The sequence below is a fragment of the Myotis lucifugus genome, unplaced genomic scaffold (assembly GCF_000147115.1).
Source record: "Myotis lucifugus unplaced genomic scaffold, Myoluc2.0 scaffold_28, whole genome shotgun sequence".
In the NCBI taxonomy this organism is placed as follows: domain Eukaryota; kingdom Metazoa; phylum Chordata; class Mammalia; order Chiroptera; family Vespertilionidae; genus Myotis; species Myotis lucifugus.
In genome coordinates, this window is record NW_005871076.1 from 3,432,923 (window position 1) to 3,442,484 (window position 9,562).

The following is a 9,562-nucleotide window of genomic DNA, read 5'->3' on the forward strand; positions in this document are numbered from 1 at the left end:
ATGCAGCTTCCGCTCTGCATATCGTGCAGATGTGGTTGTGGTAACGGGAGGGGTAAAGTCATTCTCCAGACCTTATAGAAACTAGAGAGCCGGAGAGATTCGAGCCAAAAGCTGAGCATCTCTTCCGGGCTTTCTTGCCAGCCCAGCTCTCAGACGGTATTGATAACTCCGGAGAAAAGAATCTTCTTGACTATCTAAGAATAAAAATGTCTTCCTTCTGCTTTAGTACTTCAGGTGTTGGTGTGTGTTGATATTAGGTGTCAGGGTCCTCTGTGATGTAATCGGGAATTCCCTGAGTTACCACTGAAGCATTAGATGTTGTAGAGAAGGCAAAAGTCAGATCTGGTCCCTGCAAAGAGGGTCACAGGGCCAAACGTGTCACGAATCAGAAGAAGGAAAGTATGGATGAAATTAGGAGACACAGAATATAGCACAGGTGGAGAGTAATGTTCCATAGGATGGCTTTTACATGGAATGCACAGGTTGAGCCGCTGTGGCTCAGTTGGTTGGCCATCGTCCTGTGCACTGAAAGGTTGCCGGTTAGACTTCTGGTCAGGGCACACGCCGGAGTTGCTCAATCCCCAGTGGCAGGGTGTGCAGGAGGCAGCTGATTGATGTCTCTCTCTCACATTGATGTGTCTCTCTCCCTTCCTCTCTCCCTAAAAATCAATTAAAAATCTTTAAGAGGAAAAAAAATTTTTTTAATGGAACACACATCACTGGTTTTGATGTGATGGTTTATATATCAGATAGTCTTCATTATTCATGGAAAATGCCTCATGCAGCAGGATCTAAGTACAAATGACCACCACACTGTGCTCACTCTCTACCCTCAGATGAGTAGGCAGTGGGGAGGGAAGCTGGCATTTATGAACCAATTGGCACTGTCCCTTCCCTCCCAGCCACCTTGAGGTGAGGAGCAGGAAGGCTGAAGTTGGGGCTTGCAGCTGCAGAGTTAGATGTATTGGGCCTTGTTTTGATGGCTTGTCTTCAAATGGGCCTTCTGAATGCCTGATCCTCAATGAAAAATAGGCACCAGAGTGGGGCAAAAACGACTGTTTAGTATGCCAACTGTACAGAAGCAACATTTACTGACAACAAGTCGACTTAGCCTGGAATCTGTGGTGTAAGGCAAGTTACACAATTTGTGTGATCTGCCCCACTCAACATAAGGGGAATGAACTTTAATTTTCTAAGGTTTTAAACATTTCTAATAAGTTTTACTAGTTTTCTGAACCAATGGAAATGCTCTCTGGTCTGCAGACTCTCAGGGGAAAGATAACCTTGGTGAACCAGTCCTCTGGGTTAAGCTGGCTGCTTCGGGAAACCTTGAATTCTGGGGTAACAAGAAGTGACAATGACAACTTCCATATGCTGGAATTTCTGTGCAAATGGCATATGTCCTCATTGTTGTCATTCCATCATCCACATAGAGACTGCACTCTGAGTAGGTAATACCGGGACTTCTGAATAGTGCTGAGGATCCAGTCGCCACGCCTGAGATGCCAGGGCCCTTGGAATGCAGCATAAGGGAGCCTTAGGGTGTGTATGAGGAGGTCTGCCTACAAGTAATGCTGCGTTAACTATTTGGCAAGTGAACATGGGCAAGTTACTTGACCTTTCTGCCTCAGTCTTCTCACTTATAAAATAATATTTCTTGCCTCACAGGTTTCTTGAGAGGATTAAATGAGATAATGTGGTGAAAATTCTCGGCACAGTCCCTTGGCTGAGAGTAAGCACATGTTGGTTACTATTGCTATTGTTGTCATCATCATCGAGATTTACGTATATCTGACCCAGCATGTGGAAATCCAGTGTAATACTTAGGGCCTTCCCTCGTTTTTTTCTCTTCAAACATACTGCCTTCCAGGAAGGCCAGGGGCTCTAATTTCAGGTTTTGATCCAATGCCTTTCTGGCAACATGCAGAGTTGGTGTGTTGGCCTATTTACTGATTCTAGGACTAAGAACAAAGGTCAAGGAGGACAGAAATCAGTGGGGTGAGTGGTTCTGTACCTGTCAGTGCCGGGAGAACTGGATAATCTACACACCCTTGGCAGAGCCAGGGGCCTGGGATTAAGAGTCAGAAAGCTGAGTTCACATTCCTGCGTTGCCCCTTAACTGGAGCAGCACTGGGCAGTTACCGTTCTCTCCATTTTGCATCAAGTGCTCTGCAAAGGCAGCTTTGAGCCCCCAGCCCCATGACCCTTCCAAACATCCCCTCCCATCTGGAACTTTAGATATCTTTGGTGTTTTCAGCTGTCTGACCTTGTGGAACATATTGAGACTCAGTCTCCCCACCTATAGAATGGGAATCATAACACTGCCGTGTGTACTTGACAAGGCTGAAAACTCATGAGAGCCAGCAGCCCAGAGGACTCCCTGGCTTGAATGCACTTGCTGAATGTGGTTATGTCGCCCTCTTCTGCCCAGTGGCGGTACTGCCACAACCCTTGTGAATTTCAAGGATTATTATTCAGAAACATAATTAGTCTGGACAGGCATGGAGTGGATGATCCCTGACTAACTGATTAGCACAGTCTAGTGAGGGGATGATTAATATTCCTTGGTTATTAGTTTGAGCACGATTCGAGTCACAGGTAGAGTCGCATTCTAAGACTTCCTTCAGGAAAAATGATTTCTAAAAGTCAATCAAATATTTTAAAAAATCTACATAAATCATGCAAGATAGAACTGTATGCCTGCCAGCTCTCCAATGTAAAAAATAACTCCTTTCACAGCTTCTCTTTGTCCCCAACCAGCGGATCTGCCTTGGGCAAAATTGGGAAGTTTTCAAAATTGGTCTTCTACCTCCAGGAGAATAAGTCCCCAAGTACTCACACAGGGCCCCTCCTGGAGTGGCATGACCCTACAAGGGGTGCTTGTGCACAGGCCTTTGTAATGCAGCCCTGAGTGGAATGTCTCCACTGGTGGGGATCTCGGGCCTGTAGAGAAGATGTTTTGGTTTGCCCCTTTACAACTCCTCACGTTACATGGTGGGCAGGTACCCCTATGGGCTGTGAGCACTAGTTCCATTACCATATTCAAAATGCCAGGAAAATGCAGAGAGCAAGAGCTGCCCACTGTGAGAAGGGGCATGGGTGCTGGTTGTCAGAAAATTCATGTTGACTCCCAGGACTTTCCTTTGGGAGATGGGTAAATGGAGATGTCACCAGGAGAGGGAGGATCCTGGAAGAAGAACAGGTGCAGGGAAAGACATCTGAGAGTGCCTTGTGCACCAGGCAGCTCTCCTTAGAGTTGTAATTCCACATTTAACTGTGTGACTATTTAATGGTTTTCTCCCCCATGTGGATGAGGACTTAGAGTCCAACAATGCAATTTTAGTGGCTAGCACATTGTCTGACAGTTAATATAATGACCAATAAACATTAATTTGATTAGTGAATGAACTGCATTGGAGATAGATAGATCCACATTCCACAATATCTATATATATAAAAGGCTAATATGCTAAGTGTCCCTACTACTGCCTGACTAGTCACGATGATATGCACTGACCACCAGGGGGCAGATGCTCAACGCAGGAGCTGCCATGACGTGCACTAGCTGGCACCATGCATCTGGTGCAGACAAACCAACACTCAGCTTCCCCCAAGTGGGACACAGGCCCCACCACCACCCCAGAGCGACACCCCACCAAATTGCAGCCAACGCTGCCAAGACCCCATGGCACAAAATGCGGCCCCCAGCCCAGCTCAGAAACGGTCACTGTGGGCTCCAGGTAATGACGTCACGTAGCAACGCCCAGCTTCCTCTCCCTAGCAACTAGCCTCCTTGCAGTTTCTTCAGCCCACGAACACGACTTGCTTTATAGCCAGGTGGAAACATTTTACACTTTAACCAAATGTCTGTGAAGCGTTTTCATGTGCCTCATCTCATTTGATCCTCACAGAAGTCCTGGAATAGGTAGACAGGAGACTCTGTGGAATACTATTTTCATTAGCCAGAAAACAGAGATTTAGAAAGCTTAGAAACTTCACCTGACTGAAAAGAAGTAAGAAATGGTGGACCTTGAAAATGACTTCAGGTTTTCTCACTGTGCAGAATATAGTCAAACACTGCTGCAGTTAAATATTTTACCCTTTGTTCTCCCTGCATGATCTACAATAATAATCTGCTTTGTGTTGATATTTACTGCTGTGTTGCTGACAATTACCTGAAAGAGAAGTTGGGGTGCTTCACTGGGCTGGAAAAAGTTTAGCTAAATCAGAAAGCAGGTCTAATTAAGCAAGTTTATTCTATATCTATAAAAGGCTAAGTTGACTCGCACATGCACGAGACATATAAAGCTCTCGCTGGCGCCAATTGCACGTGTGTGTTTCAATCTGTCATTGTTGATCATGAATTTAATTGACACTTCTATTAAAGAGAAAGGGCGAATAGCGATATTAAAACATTCTTCTAATTAATTTCCTTTCAATGTGCATGAATTCATGCACTGGGCCACTAGCATTCTATAAATGCCAATTGAGCACCTGGAAGGGCCAGGCTCTGCTCTAGATTCTTTTGTTTCTGCCTAGCTAGAAGCCCATGAGTTTACAAATTATCATCATTCGGTGAACGAACACAGAGCTAACAGGGCTCGTGACCAGCAAGTAACTGGGAAAGCTCCGCACAGAATCCCCAGCTTCTTTATGATTAAGGCTCTCTCCATATGCCACTGCTGCCCTGACATCAACACCATGACACTCGTCTTGCCCCACAAACATATTAAATAAACATTCTGGATTCACACAGCCTGTCATGTGGGTCAGATGGATGTAGGCGCAGGTCCCATCACCACTTACTAGTTCCATGTCACCTTGAGGATGTCACCTCCTCTCCATGTTCCTCAGTTTCCTTATTTTAAAAACAAGGATGACAAAACCATCCGCAAAACTAAAAGACAACCCACTGAATGGGAGAATATATTCACTAATAATATATCTGATAAGGGTAGATATCCAAAATAAATAAGAAACTCATATAACTCAATAACAAAAAATAAACAATCTGATTTAAAAACAAATGGGCAGAGGACACGTATAGACAGTTCTCCAAAGAAGACATGTAGATGGCCAACAGACATATGAAAAGATGCTCAACATCACTAATCACCAGAAAAATGCAAATTAAAACCACAATGAGGTGTCATTTCACACCAGTCAGAATGGCTGTAATCAAAAAGTCAACAAATAACATGCATTAGCGAGGATGTAAAGAAAAGAGAATCCTTATGCACTATTGGTGGTGTAAATTGGTGCAGCCACTATGGAAAAGTATTGAGATTCCTCAAAAAACTAAAAATAGATATACCATACGACCCAGCAATTCCACTTCCAGATTTTTATCCAAAGGAAAACAAAAGCACTAATTCAAAAAGATACATGCACCCCCATGTTCACTGCAGCGTTATTCACCATAGCCAAGTTATGGAGGCAACCTAGGTGCCCATAGACGAATGGATAAAAATACAGTACATATATGCAATGGAATATTACATAGCAATAAAAAAAGAATGAAACCTTGCCATTTGTGACAACATAGATGGATCTAGAAAGTACCATGCTAAGTGAAATAAGTCAGACAAGGACAGGCAAATACTGTATGGTTTCACTTATATGTGGAATCAACAAAACAAAGCAAATGAACAAACAAAGCAAAAACAGACTCATTGAAAAAGAGAGGAAAGGGATGGTTACCAGAAAAGAGGGGGATGGCGGGATGGGTGAAAAAGGTAAAGGGAAGTATAATCAATACTATTGTGATAAGCTTATACAGTGCCAGATGATCGCTAGAATTAGTGGGGTGATCACATTGTAAGGTATAAAAATGTCACATCACTATATTGTACACCTCAAAATAATATACCTAATGTAATATTGTATGTATACCCAATGTAATATTGTATAGGAACTATACTTAAATTAACAAATTTAAATTTTAAAGTAAGAAGGATGACAAGGGTACCCATCTCATAGGAAAGTAGGAATTTTAAGTGTGATAATGTTTGTAAAGTGTGCCACACACTCCTCGTCCTCATCCCTGAGGGCCCCTGGCCTTCCTCTCTCACCATCTGATCTTTGAAGACTGTTAAGTGAAATAACTGCTATGCTTGCTCTGTAGACCGAGGGTGACTCTTCCTCTCAGTGTCTCTGAGACTGTCGAGGTTTGGCACTCCCAAGGCCTGGCATGTGGGTCTCATGTGCCCAGACTGACCCAGCAAGCCCTGCTCGGGTACCCTCTCCTACAAAGCAAGCATCTCCGTGAGAGCAGCGACAGCTCCGTGTCTGATTCCACTCCTCCTGCTGGAGTTTCCTGCCTGGTGACGGGGACCATGACTTCGTCCTGATGGGACTCCTAAGGGGAACGCTCACTGGAGATCCTAAGCTCACGAGAGTCCCAAAGCCGCCGCCGCCGCCTGCAGCCTGCAGCCTGCACCCCTCGCCTCCCCTCCGAGCACAGCAGAGGCTGCGCGGGGAGCAGGCTTACCGGCACCGCTCGCCACACAGATGGAAATGTTCTGAGCAAAGTGTGTGCCAATCAAATATTTATAAATCAAACCACATCCTAAAGGCACTAGGGTAGTTGGCAGGTCCAAAGAATGCTACTTTACTGTGCGGCCCTTTCCAAAGGGCAGACTCCCTTTCTCCGGTGAAACCCGCCCGCCCCTCGTTTTCCAGGCAGCCAGACTTCCTTCCTCGGGTTTTGCCGGGCCGGCACCTACTGGGAAAGGCACTTTGCACGCCACCAGATCGGGCTGGAGCCCCTGCCAGGCCGAGAGCTCTCCCCGCGGGGTTCTCACCTTGGTCGATGTGATGCCAGAAGGCTCCCGGCCCCTCCTCCCCGTGCACCCCTTATCTGGTTACGCAGGAGGGATTTTTCTAGATAAACTTTTTTTTTTTTTTAATATCGCACAGTCCATGGACTGTAACAAAATTTTCCAGGCACCCCTTTCAGACCCTAAAGGGGAAGCAGACGCCTTGACACACTAAGAAAAGCCTTTTTCAGATATATATGTATTCCAAACCACTGGAATTTTTTTCCCATAAACTCCTTTTTTTTTTCTTCTTCACCGTCTTTCTCTAATGTTTTGCGGAGCCCGGCTTGTGGCTACGCTTTAATTATAAATGCCACTGACATAAAACAACCTCACAGAGCTCTGAATGAGGCTGACCTCACTTTGGGTAAACACGGCAAAGGACAGGAAGTCTCGACCCAGAATAAACCAGGCACATAATCTCTTTTGGCCTCTCGTTGGAGAGAAGTGGAAAGCGGGCTCACAGGCCACGGAGCTACAGAAGCAACACTTCCCTCGGCGCGTTTGTCTCACTAACGGCACCAGTTGTGATCTCATTTTTTTTTTTAAATTTCTAGAACGGGGCAGGAAGGTGAGAGTGAGGGCGGCCTGGGGCTGAGACACCAGGTGCAGGGTCCCAAGAGCTCACTTCTCTAGGCGCCGACAGGCTCCTAACACCTTTTCCTTTCTGTCCTTGGAAAGTAGGAGTCACACATCTTACTGCAAATAAACTACCGCTAAGAGCTAATGGAAGGCTCTGGGGAGCAGAAGAGGGAACCAGAGAGACAGGCTTACGGTTGCTCGGTTGCTCGGAAGAAAAGGTAGAACACCTCGTTAGGGGCCGGCATCTCCACTCAAAGGCTCCTCCCCTTCTGTAGGTTCCTCTAAGTAAAGACCCCTGAAGCCGTCCCAACGATGCGCAGGGGACAGGGTGGGGCAGGATCCACAAGGCGATCTTGCACATTTCAGTTAATTGACATTTATTTTTGACAGACAGGCCATTCCCACACCTGCACACCCTCATGTAATTATTCCCAGCAAGGGAGCAGGACTCTGGATTCTATTGACGATACGGTCACAAATCCACCAAGCAAATATCTCCCACCTTCTTACAGCACATTTTTGCAATGCTTTGTAAACTGGATTCCTTTAAGAAATTTATGTCTCACACAAGAGTACTTTTTCAAATAGTGCTTTGCATGTCTCCAGCTAAGTCGCGGTACCCAGGTCAGCACTGGGGAACAATAAGAAGCCTAGGGATTCAGTGACGTATCATTTTTCAAAAAGTACTCGCCACTTCAGGCTTGGGGTGCTTTAGAGCCACCCACATTCCTACGCACAGATAGCAAGTCCTAGCTCCCACCATGGGATAAAGAGGAGCTGCCCCTCCTGTTCTGGTGCTAACCTGGTGGAAGGTGCTGGAAAAGGAAACTGAACAGGAAAGGTGTGGCTTCAGTGGTCCCTCATCCCTGTCCTGCCTCACCAGCCTTCCTGGGCCCTGACTGCCTGCAGAAGTCTCACCTCTATGGATTCCTATGTTTAGAACTAGATGGTCCCTGGGGTCAAGCCTGGGCTGGGTCCTGGAGCATCACAGGGGTCATTGGGAGCAAGAAATGGAAGTGTTGGCCAGCGCTCAGTGTTCGCCCATTGACTGAGAACTGGGCTTTCTATGTGAATCATCCCCTCAAAAGTACAAAGGAGAATCCTACCAACACCCGCAGCCCCATCACCCAGAGTGAACCAGTGTTACCAGCTGGCTGCTCTTGCCTCAGAATTGTGTTTTTAAAGAAATGAAGAGCTAGGCTCTGGTCAGTTTGGCTCAGTGGCTAGATCTTTGGCCCAAGGACTGAAGGGTCTTGGGTTCAATTCTGGTCAAGAGCACATACCTCGGTTGTAGGCTCAATCCCTGGCCCTTGTCCAGGCAACCAATTGATGTGTTTCTCTCACATTGATGTTTTTCTCTGTCTCTTCCCCTCCCTTCCACTCTTTCTAAAAAAATCAATGGAAACATATCCTTGGGTGAGGATTAATAAACAAACAAAGAAAAAAAAATGAAGAGTTAGGATGAAAGGGAAGTTCCCTCTACTCCCCTCCCCAGTCTTATCCTTCCCAGAGCTGCTGCTTATATGAACTTGATCTGTATCTGGGGCACATTTTTCTATTTTACTCCATCTATATTCATGAGCTATGCACATTGTTTTGTATTTTTCATAAAATTTTCATTAAGGATGTACTATAAATATTATTTTTAAAAATATTTTTATTGATTTTTAGAGAGAGAGGATGGGAGAGGGAGAGAGAGAAAAACATCAATTTGAGAGCAAAACATCAATTGGCTGCCTCCTGCATGCCCCCTACCAGGGATTGAGCCGCAGCAACCTGGGCATGTGCCCTAACTGGAAATTGAACTGGAAACCTTTTTGATGCATGGGACAACGCCCAACCAACTGATCCACACTAGCCAGGGCTAAATATTATTTTTTAATTTGCTCTTTTCACTGTATATCATTTTCTGCTTCTCCTTGGAAGAAAATTATATCCTATATAATAAAAGGGTAATATGCTAATTGTCCCCTTAACTGGGAGTTTGACCAGAGTTCAACCAGGGGGAGGGGCTGGCCCACCAACCACCTGGGGCCTCACCCCCCGGGCTGGCCCCACCCCCAACAGCCCCCCCTCCACCCTGATCAGGGGCAGGGCTGGGCAGCAGCAAACCTCCCGCGTCTCCTCCTCCTGGCAGCCTGGCCAATCAGCCCAATCAGGGC

General features: G+C 45.9%; 1 protein-coding gene across 5 annotated transcripts in view; it reads left to right on the plus strand.

The window, feature by feature from the left end:
* FGF1 (fibroblast growth factor 1) overlaps positions 1 to 9,562 on the plus strand; it is a 91,336-nt gene that overhangs the window by 68,240 nt on the left and 13,534 nt on the right. The gene's annotated exons all lie outside the window — the stretch shown is intronic.